Source organism: Idiotropiscis lumnitzeri, chromosome 1 (genome assembly GCF_059441095.1).
Source record: "Idiotropiscis lumnitzeri isolate Australia: NSW breed Sydney's pygmy pipehorse chromosome 1, RoL_Ilum_1.0, whole genome shotgun sequence".
In the NCBI taxonomy this organism is placed as follows: domain Eukaryota; kingdom Metazoa; phylum Chordata; class Actinopteri; order Syngnathiformes; family Syngnathidae; genus Idiotropiscis; species Idiotropiscis lumnitzeri.
Window position 1 is genome coordinate 10,511,048 of NC_142391.1, and position 17,457 is coordinate 10,528,504.

A 17,457-nucleotide genomic window follows, 5' to 3' on the forward strand; every position below is an offset into this window, starting at 1 on the left:
AAACAAAAGTGAACAGTAAATAATTAAATAACTCCACAAGTCGTAGTTACAGTCTCAAATATCAACATTGTTAGTTCCCGAACAGGCCTGTGTGCGTGTTTGTGTGTGTGTGTGCGTGTGTGTGTGTGTGTATAGCCCTCTGTTATCATAACTTCACCGAGATTCTTCGCTATTTCCCACGGGCCAAAGTCTCAAAATGATTTCCTCATGTTCAAAGCTTTTTGACAATGAGAAATTATCCAGTTAAATGATCTGAATAAACCATCAAGTAAAATGAAAAAGAAAACAATGTTCAGGTTTACTGGAGGAAATGCAATTTGATAATTACATCCGATGTTTTATTGATTTATTTTCAGCTATATTGGTCCAAATTCTTTCCGTGGGTCTTGACTCATGAATGGGAAACAAAATTCATTCCAGGACACAAATTTAGATCTGATACTTGTGATTATCAAGTCACTTTTGTTAATCAACAGAGCCAAACTCAATGTCTTGCCTCCTGCGTCCATGTCATGACACATACAATCCAAGCTTCCTTGCCAAGAAAGTTGTTTTTCGGTTCCTCAGTCGCAAATTGAAACCGACGCGGCTAATCTGCTTCCTATTCCACCTTCATATTCTATTAGTCATCATGGTGGCACAACTTCATCCATCATTGGATGCTAACATTTGCTAATATTTACAACTCGCCCTCATGTGATGCTACCCAGTCACGTCATTTTTCATCTAAATGCTACAACGTGAACGTATTAAGCACAAACATAACGTTTTCTTGTAGTTGTGTGTTGTTCTATGGATGTGTTTTGGTTCGGTACAATTTGGCCCTTTTTTGCAATATTAAAACATTTTCGCTTGGACTGAGCCATTAAATTCTATATAAAATTTGATTACAAATATTTGAATGTTTTACACTCTCCAGCAATCAGTCCTGCGTCAATATTCTCCGATCTGTTTATTTAGTTTTTTTTCTATTCATGATGGGTTTGAATCTTGTGTTTTAAAAGCTCTCCTTAATCCGAGTCCATATGGATGATTTGGCTTTGCTAGTAAGAGCAAAGTTTGTTGCAAAATTTTCTAAGGTAGGAATCCCATTCCAGGTAGCCAATTCACACTCTGATTTGTCTGCTAAATATTTCCGGACGACTATTCGGTCTAAACAGCTCTGACACGGAATGAGTAACCAAGACCATTGATCTTCAATATCACTTCGCAGGAGCCTCTCCTTGGTCATTTCTGCCAAGAGGCAGTTCACCCTGTACTGGTTCCCAGTCAACCACGGGACACATATAGAAACACTCAAAGCATCAATGGGTGGGAACTAAGCCCTCACTGGCTGCATTTAAGTCGGTGACCCGGGTCCAAGTCATCGTGTCAAAGGTAGCGTCAGATGCAGAATGTGCAAAGGGATGTTCTGATATGAATCATGCCCTGTTTTGTTCAATCGACTTTCAGAGTTTTTCATTTAAAAATATACTCTGGTTTAAATTTTATTTGACGCAGCGGATGCTTTTAGTGAAGACGCAGACACTCCGAGGCTAGTGACTTACTTCCGTTGTCCTTGTATCTCTTTCAAACTGGACCCAGAGAGATTCCCGCTAAGAGCCGTTGTCCTTTCTGTAAACACATGCAGATAGTGTGCGTATGGGGTTATCCAAAAGCTGTCCCGCTTGCATCTTCAACGCCTCATTACCCCTCCTGCCTACACCCATTGCTCCAAAGTGGGGGTGGGCTCCCCCTTTTGTAGAGCCGAGTCTAGTCAAGGTGACCCGACTTGCCCCAGGATGGCAGAGCGGCACTTTTATTGTACCTTGGTCACTATATACTATAAGCGGGCTTTCTGCATACTGGTCTCATTTTTCAGCACACAGCTGCCCCAACATCAGGCCGAGTGAAGGTGACCTCCCTCCCAGCCGAAAGTCCAAACTGCGCCAATAGGACTTGTGACGCAGGCGGGGGGGATATTTCTGAACAGACTGTTGTTGTTGTGGTATATAGCAATTAAAGGCATGATTAAAGTGGCGCTTTAACATCTACAGTATGCAGACATATGCAGACGCAAATGTAACAGTTGTTGCTGAGTAATTGTAGCAGACTGCATGCTGTTTGAGCCTCTGTGCTCTCGCAACAACAGACTGACCAGAAACAGACCATTAACTATACAGCTCATCCTTTTTTATCCTCGCGGACATCCATCTCCATTTCTTGCTCATTCTCACTCCGTCCATCCGTCCATCCATCTTTCAATTCATCCCATTTGTCTCCACCCCCCACCCCCCGCCCCTCCCTCCGTGTGGCTTCCTGTCACCCCCTCCCCAACCCCCTCGCTACTCTCACACAGGACAGATTGGGGAGTCGTGATGGCGGTGCAGAAGATGAGCGAGGAGCTATTTATCCCAGACGGATCAGGAGGTGTGTGACGGAGGTGTGGACGGTTGCTGCAGGTCAGTGACGTTGGCAGGCGCCAGGCAGGCCGGCCCACATGGCTCGGGGACTGTGGGACTACAGACAGATGGCACCTGGTGGGTGACAAACAATTAACAAACCAACAAGAATAGCTGGATCGGCAGCATACCCACGAGCGCGGCACATAGCGAGAGAACGGGTGCATCTGTGCTCAGAACACTTTTTCACTCTTTACTTTTTCCCTCTTCTCGACTCTTGTTTTTTGTTCATTTGCAACTTACCCCTACGTTTTCTCAACACAATCACACGCGCACACACACACACAAAACCCCTCTTGTTGTCATATCGCTATAGAACCGTCTAAATAAAGCCGCACGGAGCATATGCAGCTAACATATGTTTCTGTTTATTTCGGTGCACTTTGGAGAGCCCGTCATTTCAACGTTACATTTGATATCTGCTTAGATGTGGAAAGTTCTCAACTAACCAAACCGCAAAATATTTACATCCATCCATATGTATGCACACAGGATTTTGATTCAGTGCCATCCAATATCCATGGTGATATAGATTAATTAGGCCTCCAGTGTCATCCATATCCAAGAAAAGCTTTTTAGGGAATGTTCACACGGAAAACAAAATGAGTAAACATGCATGCAGTCGGAAAAGTTTGCTTTATAGACGACAACAGTCCACACTAACTCGAAATGCTATAGTGGGTCTGTTAGGCAAGTGTGTCAGCTTTTGAGCAGCCTTTTCTTGCTTTAATGCTAATGAAGATTTGGGAAGTAATGTACACTTTGCTTGAGGAAAATTAAAAACGCAAATGCTTTTCTTGTGCTTGAATCTTCCCAAAATTTTCCCTACAAAGTACTCTAAAGCAGACGTCTCTACTTATCTCAACTAAATGTTAACAGCGATTTAGCATATCTACATCAGATTTTTCTTTTTATAGATAATCATTGTGAGCCATTACAGAAATTTTCACAGTCATTTAAAAAAAAAAATCTTCGACAATTAGCCCAGTTTTGTCTTGAGTTTTTATCTGGTATAGTTGAAATTACAGTTTCTATTTCACTTCAAGGACGAATTCTCCCGTGTGCTAAAATCAAAAAAGTCGCACTGCTGCACAACTTTTGGGCTGCCAAAGTCTTTAGTATCTTTTTTCTTACCATGCTCCGACGGATGTCCTAAAGCATCTCTCAGAGGTGAAACATCACAATGCTTCCTTGCTCTGCTGGTCTCAGCCACATGACAGAGGGGTTGCCGAGTTGTGCTGGCTGCTTGGCGTTTGTCTGAAAACGGCAAGTCATTGTACAGGTGGCGACGGTGAGTAAGGTTTGGATTTTTATTTTTTTAATTAAATACGATATATGAAATCCATAGAACTGAGGCACCTGCGTATGTGTCGAGACGCGTTGCTAGGCAACGCTTAAACAACAGCCGGCTCACTTGCTTCACTACTGATACAGACATATTTGCTGATGATTGACAGGGAAAAATATTACGGATTAAGCACTCACGGAAGTGGATTTTTGTTTGTCAGAGTAATCGTCACTAACCTGGTCAAGTATCGTCACTGACGTTTTTCTTCATTTTAATTCTTTTTTTTTTTTTTTTTGGGCTGGGAGGGGCCTACCGACAGATTCATTGATGGACGAACTGACAGACTGACCAACTGAAGATTACAGGTTGCTTCGGCTTGAAAAAATGACGGTCTAGTAAATGACGGACGAGGAACTGGGCCGCTGATGGATGACGGACAAGCAAAATTTCGTACAATTCCCCCTCTGTGTATTTAAACAATTGGAGAATGCCTGCCGGGATGTTGTGTTCTTTATTTTAAAGTAAAAAAAAAAAAAAAAAAGTGAATACATCGGTGAATACATAGTTCTCACTGGAAAATAGCAAAAAGATAAATAAAATTCCAATGCACTCCAAAAAATGTCACACGTATGTTAAAAAACGACACCGTTTGTATCCGTTTTCATCTTGTGTTAACAAACTCAAAGCAACATCTCTTTTAGTAGTTGAAAGCAGCTGTCGGGAGGAACCATATTTCTAATGGCAAACTGTGCAAGCGAACGTCCATCAGAGTGTGTGTCATGTAGGAATTATGACTTTGGATTCGCACTGGACTGAGAGTGTGTGAACACATCTGGAGTCTAGACTTTGTGGCTCTGTGGGCAGGGTCCTATCTACGAGCAGCATCGGGTCCGGAGACCGGCCATGTTGACATAGGTGGCACATGCATCTGTTTCAACAGTCAGCACACACACACACACACACACACACGGTGCAAATTAATCGTCCACAGAGAGCTGCAAGTGGTGTACGAAAGTAAGAGACAGTATGGATGAAGAGGGAGGGCGGCACAAGTAACCAAAAGCAAATTATGTTTCACCATAAATCCTCCATTTTAGTTGTTGCGTCAGGATATTAACAACATGTGTGTATGTTATTGTCTTAAACCCCAAGTGGTTAACATTTGCGGCCTTGTATGCGTGAGTGTGTGTATATTTGCATGTGTGTGTTTGTGTGCTTGTCAGACAAGATGTAATGAATTTTCTCTTGAAGAGTTATGGCTAATCATGAAAGTGGCCCGGCCGTAGTCATGAGGGGACATGTGAGGACATGAATACTGCATTACTGGAAATGCATGCTGAAGGAGCTTTTAGTGAACCCTGATAGGTGGATGTTTTATCACAGCACTGACATTTTAACTCGACGGAATTTCAACAGGAACACGTTATAGTGGACGTATATGCATATACATCAACGTATTCCCAAGAGAAATTAGCTCGAGATGGTATGCAAAATAGGCCACTGAAACAGAAAAACGAGAACCGCAGTGGCTGAGCGAGCTCTGTGACCATTTGGAAACGATGCACCAACGTGCTAAAAATAAATTCCGAAGGTTGATAGGATTAGTCATATTATTGTGATTTATATTTGCCTAAGTTGTATTCATCATTGTCTGTCCACCATATCGGATTCATCTGGCCATGGTTTGATGACGTCCATGAAACAGATCATGTTTCTGTTTGGAACTATTTTGCTTCTTTCTAACTGTAATTGGTGATTTCAACTGTAAAGGCTGGCAAAAGCGCTTGAAAAAAGTACCTCAAAATCAGACACGAGAAAAGTCGAGCAATCCACTCGAGCTTTATTAAACAATAGGTGCGCATAAATATAATGAATAGGACAAAATAACCATCACACAATGATGACATAAAAATAACTCCAAAAAATTATGACTAAAAGAGATGGGCGGAGCAACATTAAAAAAAAAAAAAATCTACTCGGAACCTAACAAACGTAAAAAGGGCCAGCAGAAAAAAAGTACTTACACTCCAAAAAAAAAACAACTAGTAGACGCAAGCTTACTACAGAAATATAACAAGATCATGGCAGCAAAGAACGTGACAATTTGGTGTTCTCTTTCCACCTGTGCTACGCTTAAATACCCAGCTGATTGTCTTATACAGAGCAGGAGTGGTGCATAGGCAAATTTCATCTTTAGGTTTGTGGCGTTCCGTAAGTTATCAGTTAACTTAAACATAATAAAGAACTGGAGGACACTCGCTAGTTGAATTAAGATTGTACTATTTAATAGTCTCGATTTTCGTAAAAAAAAATCCCTTACTTAATGCTGACACAACAGAGTGCCTGCATATACTGCACTTGTACAAAAAAAACTAAAGAGCAAACATAATAGATGAAAACCAGTCAAAACATCAACTGCAATTTTGAATGTCTAGAAGTGTAAATGAAACAATAATAAATCACAATTGTTCAATGATATGCAAGGAATGCCGATGCAAAAACAACACAGATAAGACTGTGGGAATGGTGAAGTGGCCAGAAAAAAATGTAGTCCTCTTGTATTCTTCAGCAATTTATTGAGGATGACTTTAAATGCCAAATTACTATAAAAGACACAACAATCAATATTTATATATATCGGGACTGTTAAGTGTGGGTAGTGCAAATGTGCAGTCAAAGTGTCTTCAAAAACAAGAGACCTCTCCCTCTCTCGCTCTCTCTCTCCCTCCGCAAATGCATCCAGCAAATACAAAGCCCCTAATGGAAGCTGCAATATAAATTTTCCTGTCACCTCCTCCACCTCCAAGGAGCTCCTTGGTCGATAAGGCAGAGATTGGGTCTGAAATTGATTTTCCACAATAATTGCTATTCTCTTCGTCAGGGGAGACTCGAGTGTCTCCGAGGCTTTTTCCTATTACAGCTGCAGGTTCTCCAAATGACCTGCCTGCGGGAAAATACACGAGAGGCCACAGCCTCTTGGCCTACGCAATCATCAAGGCTGTGAAGCATCGCGTAGATAAGATTCATGATGTTTTGCGAGACGGGCTCCACGACACTCGGTAGATTGATAACGTTTGACCTTTACGACAGTCAACCTGAAGAAATAAATGACACATTAACTTTATATTGTCCTGTAAATATCATTTGAACACGTTTACTTTGCAGGTGAAGGTTAGAGTGTTGCGCCATGCAGAATGTAAAATCTGCATCATAAACGCCAGCCCCCCCGCCCCCCATCACCACCACCTTCTTTCAAGTTACAGTGACAGTTATTGACCCAGACTCCCTCCAGTTGGTGACAAGTCTCACGATTTTCTGCTCCGTGTGTCGTCACCTCTTTGATCTCTTACACAACTGCAAGCAGCAGCAAACAGGCCATTTGTAATGCAAGCACTTAGAAGAGCTTACTCAGTCACACTTGCAGTGGCGGGTTGTAACAAGCTCCATTTACTCCATTACATTCCCTGCTTGGGAAAAATTTACTTGTCACATTAAATCATATACAGCGCATGTTTTACTTTTACTTGAATATTGTTGTGAGGAAGAATGCGACAGTATCTCTCTCTCTCTCTAAAAGGCTGTTGATGCTGTTTTGTGTGACTTTGTTCGTGTGAGTCGAATCCAATGCTTTGTTTTTTACGATTAAAAAAAAAAAGAATTTGCAAAAAAAAAAAAAATCAATTCTCATAAAATAATGGGACAAAAAAAATATATATTTTTTTTTACAATGAATATAATGTGCGATTAACTATGAGATAACTATGAAAAATGTGATTAATTATGATTAAATATTTTAATCACTTGACAGCACTAATATATATATATATATATATATATATACTGTATTTGTGTGTGTGTGTATAATTAGTTTTTTTGCTGCCAGAACCCCCACGAAAAGTAAAAAAAAGAAAAAAAAAAATCGCACAAACGTATGTATGACTTATTTTGATTATTTTAAGTTTTATTTTTAATGCCTCTATTATGCAGTTGCGACCCCTCTGAATGGGTTCCCAACCTTAAATATTTGTAACGCAACAAATTTAACTTTGAAATGTAAAGTGGAGGAAAAAATACCAAGATGCAAGATTATGATGAAACGTCCAAACAATGGCTAATAACTAAATTAAATTTTTTAGCCTAAATTTGGCTTATCTTAAGAACAATCCCACAGTGCATTTCAGCCAAAGGTCCTGTTGACGTTTTTGTGCAAAGTGAAAGTTACTCCATGTTCACATCCGGTGACAGTGCTTCTTCTTCCAAAATCATTATGGCTTTACTTTTGCTTCGCACAATATCATCAATAACGACAAAAAAAAAAAAAAATGCAACACCCCATTCTAGTTAAAGTAAGCTGTTTTAAGACAAACTTTAACACACACGTTAACATTTCATTTGCCAATGTTTCGTCGTCTTTGCTAAGCGAGCTGCGCTTGTTTGGCGGCTCAGCGAGCACCACTCAGTCTGAATACAGCTGTTTACTATCCACTTATCCGGCTTGACTCTGACAAACTGAACGGCACATTTGAATAACGTTATGAGTTTCCGAACAGAACGTTGTTCAAATGCACCGTTCGTTTATAGCGTGGTTGATACTTATGAGCTACAACAATGGAAGATGCTAGGTCATCGCAGCCAATCAACTCACTGGATAAATCTACTGGTGCTCTCATTGGTCAGGAACCAATCATGTGCCTTGTAATGAGTGCTTGTGGGTATGGACAGCGCCTCCGAGTCTACTCATCTCATTGAAAGAACATGTCTTTCCGCAATATGGCTCCCTGTTTGGCTGTATTTTTTTTTATTAATATTTTGGAAATGAGAGAGAGCGCGCGAGAGAGAGAGAGAGAGAGAGAGAGAGAGAGATAGATGTATATTATTTACCTTATCTTCCCACCATATTATTATTCCTTGATAAGGCTGCTGCTTCTGAGTTGCACCTGACATTGTTTGTGATAACACACCAGACAAACATACAGTTAATCAGCCCCTCTTTAGAAAAGAAAAAAGTCAAAACTCCCCAAAATATTGAATCCTAAAAATGAATGCTGGTGTATTACCTTTTGCATAATATTCCATTCAGAACAGTTTTGTGTCATCATTGGTGCGCATTTCATGCCATTGCTTGGAGCAGAAAGAGCAATTTTGCACATTATGCTGCCAACTAAAGCCTCTTTGCTTCCTTGCTTCACCGTGGCTTCCGTTCAAGACTAGCAGTAAGAGTGAAAAGGTGAGAGACTTCTTTTGGAGGCGCCTGGCCTATCACCTTCATCTGCCCCTGGGAATGTGTCGGCATTTCCAATGACAGGGAGCGCCTGGTTGCCCCTGCAGCCCACCTACAGCACACAGGAGGAGGAGGAGATGTGCAGATTTATGCCACAGTAACCAAATCTCTCTGACGGAACACCAGCGTCTCTCTTGAGTGCCTATGAGAGCTGGTGAGGATTTATGAGAGTGGTGTAAGACTTTTTTTTTTTCGCAGGGTGATAGAATGTTCTGTTTCTGGTGTGGGCTTCTGTGATTTGTGACGATACAGTACATGTGAGTTAAATGTTTGATACCTGATAGTAGACTAAAATGAGGAGCTTTGACTCCCGCATGAATATGAATACGTGAGTAGCTCTGACCAGGAATAAAAAACTGAAGTTTGTGGCTTCTGATGAACCAAAATAAAAGGTGCTATTAGAATCCAAAGAATCAACACTGTGTAGTGTTGATGCAAATATTGAATGAAACAGAGTGTGACATCTCCTTGAATTCACAGGTTGAATATTTCATCGTCTGCAGGCACACCTGAGAGCCAAACATACGACTCAATCAAAAGTTAATGTGGAACACGCAATATGCTGAAATTGTGAAGTCACATGGGGAGGAGGATAAATTAATGCACCGCGGATGACAGGGTTGATAAATAAAAACTGAACTGCAGTCACTTTTTATTTAAAGAAAAAAAGTCACTTGTGTAAATGTGAAATTAGTAGAATGAGCGCACATGCAAAGTAATGTTATCACATCACCGTGATGGTGCAAGAAATATCCTGCGTTGCGTTATGTGTCCAAATGTAGCAGCGCAGATGTTTTCTCTTCCTGCGTGTGATTTTTCTTTCCTGCACAAAGTCACTCAAATGAGACCCCACACATTTACCCTCGACTCTACCGCATCTTGCAAACATTTGAGGAACCCACCAGGAGTCAGCCTTATGGAGATGTGCATGTGTTCTAGCACGTGCAATTAGGCCGGCCCGTATGTACGAATTCAACAGCGACGCAGCGACCCCCTGCCCTGTTCAAACGCCACGCAGGCGGCCGCCAGTCGCCAGGCTCGGCGTGCCAGTTGTACACGCTGTGCCTGGCACCCTGCAGAGGGGGAAGGAAGGAGCGCAGCGGGGCCAGGCTGCCTCCGACACCTCTCCCACCGAGCCAAAGGCCCCTCTGGTGGGCTTCGGAACCCCACAACAGCCGCAGTGAGAAATAGTAATGAGGACCAAGACTGTGAAGCACAGGATGACACACGAGGGACGCCGTCACAGGTTCTAAACCACACACACACACCCCCACACACACACAATGCAAATATATAAACATATGCGTGCAAGCAGCTTGCTCATAATCAGGCTGGCATGGATGCAGACAATCAAACACATCCAAACTCACCAGTTTGTTTGGAAGAAGACTGCGATCGTTGACAACTTCGGACGATTGTAAAATGTTATTTTAGTTTGAAGGCATTGTTTTTCTTGCTTACTTGGGTCGAAGGTGTGCTAGACCAGCCAATCACGGGGGCATTTGGAGACAAACAACGGTTCACATGCACATTGAAAGGCAATTGTGAGTCTTCAAATGAACCTTGACTTTAACTGGCATTGTAGGCGGAAGTACCAGTTGGAAATTCCACAAATGAAGTCTCGATCCTGGATTTGAACCTAAAGCCTTAAAACAGTGTAGCCGATGTGGTCGCACTGCTAGTCACCCTTATTTTTCATGGGAAATGTTTGTAAGTTATGCCAGCGTTGTGCAATCCTCCACTTGTCATAGCTGACATCATCAAACTAGTTTAGGTGAACCAACAGCGCCTCTGCAGGCTGTAGCTCAGTACTGCACTCTATTTTGCCTCAGTTGCTTCAAGCTAACAAACTCTTTTCTTATCAAATTATAGATAATTATATCCATCGCCTCTCTACATTGGATTAAGAAACAAACAGCTTCCTTCCTAGACTTCAACAGTTGTAACCTGTAAAATCAATAAGCGCATCGACCTAATTGCTGTCTAAAGAAGGTCAATAGTGGGTAAATTTGTGTTCAGCATCAACCAGCTCATCGACACTGACATCTAAATACGAATTCAGATCGGATATATTTCTGGCCCATTATTTCTTACAGAATTGCTTTAATTCAGCAACACTGGAGGGTTTGCGAACATGAATGGACAGTTTAAGGTCATTCCACAACATTTCAATCAGATTCAAGTTCTTTCCTAAAGGTAAATCAGAGGCTATATTCGAAGCATTGTTTCATTTTTGCACCAGGGCTCCCCCTACAATTGTAAATGGTAATTGCGTTTTAAGATGCTGCCGTTAACATCGCTCACTGAGGGGAGTAAGAACTTTCATTCTCCCGCACTGGTCCATCAACGTTATCGACCACTAAAGCAGGTGATCCAAGGTTGTCAACGACGGAGAGGCTGTTCCAGTGTAACATCATGATGAATGATTGTAGTGAAATTGCCTCAAATTCTTATTTTACGGAGACTGTAGAATAAATGCAAATGTAACGGTTGTTAGGACAGAATATTAAAAAGGAAACAAAACCAAGCAAAGCTACAGGTCTGTTGTTGTAATATGCCATCGCAGAACTGGTGGGAAAGACGGGGCATGCCAGGATAAGGCACGGAAAGCATGTGTTTTGTGCGATGTTCAAGATGAGAGGGGTTGAAAATGAGATGAAATGGCGTGTGGCAGCTCACTGTGGGGAGGTAATTAGGGACAAACATTGAGACGCAGAGCCTGATCTCTCCTGCTGGAGGTTAAGTGAAATCGGAGTTGCGAGTCCCAGCGTCCCGGTGGCGCAGTGATTAGAATTTCCTAATGTGGGGCTAATGGAATGTCAGCCGGGAGCAGAACCCCTACACAGAAGCACTCATAACAACAAGTGGTCAAAGATCAAGACTGATTAAAGACACGCAGAAGAGACACACAAGCGCATCGTAAGTGAGAGACAGGAATTTGTTAATTTCAACGCCATGTCCTCATAAGTCAAGTTCACCTGTTCGATCTAATGGAATGATCATTGAAAAGAACCTGGAACCTGCCACTGAACTTATATCATTTGAAATCCAATCACAAAGTTGGAAAAACGTGTCCCTGGAGTCACAATTAGTTCAAACCGCCAACATGACATCAACCTTATCACTGCAGCTTCACATATCCGTTTGCATATTTGATGAAGCCTACCTCAATTTTGTTAGTGTTGCCATTTTCTAGTCCTGTTTGAAAAAATTAAAAAAAAAAAAAAAAAAAACAAAAGCCGCCCCTAATGATGAAACAACAGGGAAAACAAAAGCAGGCCCCACAGCTGCACATGTTGATGCTGGAAGCTGTTTGTTGTGTGGAGATGTTTGCAAGGCAGAGGTGCTGCGCTTCTTTGTGCGCGTGTGCTTTGTGTGTATTTCAATACACGTGGGCACGTGAACATGTGTGTACTCTGTACCTGTCCGTGTGAATGTGTGTCAATGCGGTGGCCTTTTGGCAGCAGGGATGCCAGCTGGGAGGGTGAACGAGCGCATTCATCGCGGCTCTCGGGAGCCGGGGGCCACGCAGGTACCCGGCGAGGGGATGAAAGGCTGCTCTGCAGATGTCACCCGCTGGGGTTCAGTGGCCGAGCCAGCGAATGTCATGTTTGGCTGCAGTCCCACCAGTTGTTGGCAGGGGCATCTTGTGGAGGATGCTCGAGTGGGATGCGAGCACTGGGAGCGCCCTAATGGGAGCAACATTAAAGAGAGTTGCTGGCTTCTGTCTGTCATGGAACATTAACCTTGTTTCCTGCTTCTCTCAGCCCGCTCAGCCATTCACTCACTCACCCCATCCATGTGCACGCGCTTGCATTTCCCCCCCCACGCAGGAATGTTCTTCACCCAGTTTATGGCCTGAGAACCAAGGGAAGAGTTCAAGCGCAAAAGCAGACATCGCAATTTTCTTTTCTGAATCCAGTATGCAATATTTATTTAATTCCTGGTTTCAGTTTAAAGATAATAAATGTTACCTAGGGCACAGGTGTCAAACTCAAGGCCCAGGGGCCAAATCTGGCCCGCGACCTCATTTTATGTGGCCCATGAAGGGCAAATCATGTACGTCAACTTCCTGTTTCTGGCACATTTTCTTCTTTTTTAACGACATTGAGATATAAGATATTGCCGGTTATTTGTTACAATGAAAAATTGTTGAACAAACAATTACTTACTGACTTTCCATCAATTTGTTGTGTGCTTGTAGTAACGTAAGGTGATACATACATTTATATGGTCTCATAGTCATGACGGCCCTCTGAGGGAAACCATAATTACAATGTCGACCGTCTACAAAAATAAGTTTGACACCCCGATCTGTGGTCTTCTAAGGTTAATAGAAATTAAGACGCTACCTTGGGAAAAATGTTTAACTTGAAAAGCATTCAATTGAAAACCAGAAAACTAAAATAATTTAGTTCAGAAACAGTCCCGGATATCAATATTCTGTAGCTATAAAATTATTCTGAAATAGTGTGTATTATGATTTGTGGATAAAGAAACAAGTAAATTTATTAGGTACTACAATCACCAGAAGTGACTCTTAACCTTAACCTCAATGGAACCTTCAGTCAGACCCCTCCATGAGATAGGCGAGTGACATTAAAAAGGGATTAATTTGCTGCACAAAAAAGAGGCTACTTTTACATAAATAGCATCACGACAGATTCAATCTCTATAACGTCATGCAAAAACATCCAACAAAATACACAAATGGACTCAAATGTAAGACATCAGTCACAGATGATCCAAATCAGTCTTATATTCATAAAATGCTAACATTCAAAGGTAAAAGCAGTAACAATTCTAAATATGGCTTAGCAGAACCAATACAATTCAACGATCCATCTTCCCTACTGGAAACTATCAGCTGACTTTTGACGAGCGGCAGGATACCGTGATAGTAAGCTTGGCCCCCGCCTGACTCTTTTCTACTTTGAATGTGAGGTGCATGTTCACAAGCCACGGGTTCGCCACTGGCCATGGGACCGTCTGAGTTTTGGTGAGCAACTGGATTGCTATGTCATCCACTTGCGTAATGGAATGCATGAGGCGATCTGGATTGATGTGTTGTGGTGGTCGGCGACAGTGCATTCTTAGTTTGAAGAATTGTTTCCCACTGGGGTGATACATTGCGCCCATGGCCGTCCGGCATTGATGCATTTGGGACATTTTTCTCAGAGATGAAATGTTTTTCTAAAGACAGTTGACAGTTTTATTTGAGCTGATTATTTTGTTCCGTTTTTTTCAATGCCCGTAGATTTCTAGTTTGTTAACACATGCAAGACTGAAGTATTGATATGGACTTGACATCACATTTATTGCACTCTTACAGTAACGTGAAACAATGCAAAAAAAATCCTTAAAATCTAAAATTACATGCTAAAAATACAAACAAAAATTACACAACGGCTATGACGCACAGTTCCATTTGTTGCTCTTTATTTAAATACATGCCACTGCCTGGAAATGCTAAAAGAAAAAATATATAAAGGTCACTTTCTCACAGGATTGTTATTCAGTGACACATAAATTCCTTCGTTTTGCGAATAAACACATACACAGGCGGGAGGAAATTTGTGATTAATTACTGACCCACGTAAATGATAGCAAATGACAAATGTCGTCCAATTCCATGCAATTACATATTTCGGTCAAAAGGTTTACATCTAATGGTTGGTACTTAAGTTAGTAATCGGGGACAAGGACCACTGCATATGAAGTATAGTTGGTTTCACGTAATATGGTAAAAAATATGTCCATTCATTTTCTCATTATTAGAACCATGCCACCTGCTGACTTTGGAGCAAGAGGTGGGGAAAACCCAGGACTGGTCACCAATCGCAGGTAACTTAGAGATAAACAACTAAACACACTCACATGAGCAATTTAATATTCTTAAACCTAACATGCATGTTTTTGAAATATGGTTGGAAGCCAGAGTACCTAAAAAAACATACACACCATACTCAGGAAGACTCAAATGTATTGAACCTCAGAACTGTGAGCAAGATGTGTGAACCACTATTTATTCGGAAACAGAACAACGTGATTTACTAAACTGTATCACTCATTATTATTAAAAAGACATGATATGTTTTCTGACTTGTCTCATTTTGCCCTTAAAACTGAATTGTATGCTGACACATTACCAATACACACCCATGTAAGCACGGACACCCCCACTCACACACACACACACATACACACGCGCCAAGTGGACAAATCACACCCCGGGGATTTGGATGCCTGCAATTAAGATTATGATCAATGACAAGTCAATCATGAGAGCCTGCTCTCCTCTCCCTTCCCCAACTCAGCAATTATTCTCCAGCTGGTGGGGTCGGCCCCTGAATCATTGCAGGAGACATTATACTCCTCTTTTTCCCCATCACTTCTTCCAAACACCTCCATCCCACACCCTCATTTCTCCCATCTCTCGCTCCACAGCTCCCAGCCATGACTCCCCGTTTGGGGCCGTTGTCCTCGTCCCGTTCGCTGTTTCTCTCCCCCGTCTGTCACTTGAGACAGCTTGGGGCTCTTCGCCATTAGCTCTTAGACCCCCAGTCTACCGCCTCCATGTTAGGTCATAGAACACTCAACACCATACAGACAGATGAGTTCCCCTCGGCTTTGCAATGAATGATATAAATACGAAGCAAAAGTCTTAGGCGACCACTAGTTTCGCTGTCTTTTTTTTTTTTCACAGTAAACAGTTGGTTTACTATTAGGATGACAGATGGATGTAATGGAACTGTCTACCCCCAAAGAATCATAATGGCACTGTCCCTGTCCATCTGTTTGTCATCCTCCATAAACCAGGAAGTAGCCTGCTAGCTAAGAAATAGATTGGCTATGTATTTGTTTTTAAAGCTATTTTTGAATGCCCTCGCATGTGGGGACGGGGGCCTTGTTAAAGCACTTTAAAACTGTATCATAATTTGAGGGACAATTGGCCTCATTCACTAATAAATGCCTACAAATATTATTACTCTACGTACAAGTTCAGCATATACCATGTAGCATGCCCTCCGAACCAGGATGAGACTTTGCTGAAGATTTTGCGGTTTACAACATTTATCCATAGCCGTGTAACCTTCAACCCTAATCACCGTAAGAGCTGAAACACATTTCAAAACACACGCAAACAATTAGCTGACATATTTTAAATTCAATACTCAAATATTTTTACAAACACAAAATACTAATACACATCATGTACTCACCTTTTGCCTCTTCGAAGGGGGTGCTAGTAAAAGAAATGTTCGTTTTTCTGATCGTCAATATGAAACTCTTGGCCGTACTCTGTTAAGTTACCTTACGTGTGATTTGTAGTGAACAGGAAATTTGCATTCAAAACAAAAGCATTTATCTTAAACCGGAAGTAGCACCTTTCAATGCAAATTTCAAATGAAAATAAAATACAACAAACAAAATCACCGCTGCTGTTCCAAAAATATAAACATGGTTAGTTACATACCAAAATCACCATCAGATTTATGACAGGTGTGTGCCAGATTCAATTGAAAAGCTTTGTTTGAAACACTGCTGTGACCATCTCCGAGATAGCTAAAAAGTGGTAGATTTTGCTGCTTAACTTCAATTACACAAACAAAATTATTACATAATCAGAAGAAAAACTAGTGAAATCACATAGAACATATTATTGTAAGTAATTTTGAGGGGTTGACTTCCCATTTAAAGCTGTCTATAACATTCGTTTGTAGTACTTTTGTCAAAAACTTCCCCGTCAAACAGTTTAAGGCTTCAATGTTGACAGTTGTCTTCAGACAGCATGATAGCAATGCAAACTCAGCCAGTAGCCTAGCATGTCAGCATAGTACTTCATAGTCTACTTGTAATTTTAACTCAATATTTGTCAAAATGGGCCATCATATTTCAATGTCGCCGAAAAAAACAGCTTGTGTTTTTGAGTCATCCGTGTTCTCAACACACACAACAGCAGGAGGGAAGCTGCACCTGTCTTCTTGCCGGTTTTGTTCTCCTTCGCATTGGCAGCCCCGGACATGCTGGATTTCACAGTTTCTCAGGTACATTTTCTACCGCGCTACCAACTGCACTGAATAATAGCGCGTGGCTGTGTAGGTTGAGCGAGGTGTGCGCTCGGCGTGCCCATTATTCATCGCAGAAAAGGCTGGCGCGTTGGCCGGCAGAAGCGCCGCCGCCGCTGCTGCTGCTGTGCTATCTGAAAGCAGATAAAGGAGGCAGGTGTGAGAAGGAAATTAATGTGGAGCCATCAGTTGTGAATTGGAGCTCCGCTAAAGACTCCAACCAATAGGACGCAATTTAGCCTGCACTGCCACAACAGCAGCAGCATCCCCTGCGTGTAAACTCTCTGAAGCTATATAATGCAATATTTAGTGTGCAATGTGTGCAGGTGCTATCCAGCTCACAATCAGCAGCCACGTGGCATAGAAGCGTGTCCATTA

At 41.8% G+C, this 17,457-nt stretch overlaps 1 long non-coding RNA gene across 1 annotated transcript; it reads right to left on the reverse strand.

Annotated features, from left to right (window-relative positions):
* Positions 1-2,335: 2,335 nt before the first annotated feature.
* On the reverse strand, positions 2,336-16,319 carry LOC148343152 (uncharacterized). The gene is made up of 3 exons (XR_015844703.1): positions 16,234-16,319; positions 3,576-3,698; positions 2,336-2,516 (listed from the first exon to the last, which is right to left on the reverse strand). It is a non-coding gene; the product is annotated as an uncharacterized LOC148343152 (long non-coding RNA).
* Positions 16,320-17,457: the final 1,138 nt, after the last annotated feature.